The sequence below is a fragment of the Sapajus apella genome, unplaced genomic scaffold (assembly GCF_009761245.1).
Source record: "Sapajus apella isolate SASKATOON/1434 unplaced genomic scaffold, GSC_monkey_1.0 scaffold26, whole genome shotgun sequence".
Classification (NCBI taxonomy): Eukaryota; Metazoa; Chordata; class Mammalia; order Primates; family Cebidae; genus Sapajus; species Sapajus apella.
Window position 1 is genome coordinate 12,964,469 of NW_022436966.1, and position 1,186 is coordinate 12,965,654.

At 42.7% G+C, this 1,186-nt stretch overlaps 1 non-coding gene across 1 annotated transcript; it reads right to left on the reverse strand.

Annotated features, from left to right (window-relative positions):
• Positions 1-812: 812 nt before the first annotated feature.
• LOC116560697 lies at positions 813-969 on the reverse strand. The gene has a single exon (XR_004273089.1). It is a non-coding gene; the product is annotated as a U1 spliceosomal RNA (small nuclear RNA).
• Between the last annotated feature and the right edge of the window lie 217 nt (positions 970-1,186).

Consider the following 1,186-nt stretch of genomic DNA (forward strand, 5'->3'; position numbering starts at 1 on the left):
GAAACTGACCAGTTCAGTTCATGAGCCCTCTTCTCTGACAGAAAGTTGGGTAACTATGATGGGCTGCTAGAACCACAAAATCAGAGCTGGGGGGCAAGATGTCCACAAAAGAGGAGGCTGCTGTTCTTGTGGACAGTTTGGTAAATGTCTAGGACATTTTCTGTTCCGTTTCGTCTATTTCATGCCTCCCTTCTTTGTCTGGGATATCATACACCTGGCCTGAGTCAAGGTGCTGACGTAAATCTCTGGTGACCTTCTGAACGGTTCACTTCTTGTTCTTTCCAGGGTGCCCCATCCCATCTTAGGGCTTCTGAGCTCAGATCCTGCCCTTTGCCCAGGTTTGGAGACCTCAAGTGACGTCACTAGGAACTATCTGGGATTGTAGAGGGGCTTTAAGCCCAAAGAGTTTCTAACTGGCCACATTTGGAATTTTCCATTCAACAGGACTTTCCCTCCATGAACATCTGGTAGGACCCAAATCCTTTCCTAATTCTGTGTTCTTTTTCAGACTTTTTGAACACTGAAAACAGCTGTAGTTTTGCAAAAGGTTCTTTCATGATTTTATGAATGTAAACAGGCTAATTAGCCCAATCACTTGTTATTTCGTCACCTGTGTGGCACCACCTGGCCCTGGAGTATGTATCCCTCTGAGTCCTAGGCAACAAGCAGGGCAGGTGACCACCCTGACAAGACTTTGAAGTAGGAATCTCATGACCCTCCCTTGGAATTCTGGCAGGGAAGTCCTCTTCTTCTTGATAGGAAAGGATAAAAATTTGGGCATTTTCTAAAAATATTTTTTAAAATTATTATTTTTAAGCACCAGTGCAGTCCCCTATTATAATAAATTATGCAGTCAGGTTTCCCACATTTGGGGAAATTGCAGGGGTCAGCACACACAGAGTGCAATGAATAAGCCTCACCCTCAGGAGATACCCTGTGGTCATGGTATCTCCCCTACCAGGTAAGTATATCTAAGAAAAATATTTTTAAAAAACAACTTAAAAAAGAAAACAAACAAATTTCTGTTAACTACCATGTAACTTCATGGTAAATGATTCTTTTTCTGCTTCCTACCAGTTGACCCCACTACCCAATGGTCTATTAGGTACTTGGTTCTACACATGGAGCAGTTCGGAGCTTTGCTAGATTCCTTCTTGCAGTGTTAAATCTGTCTTTCACACTTGAT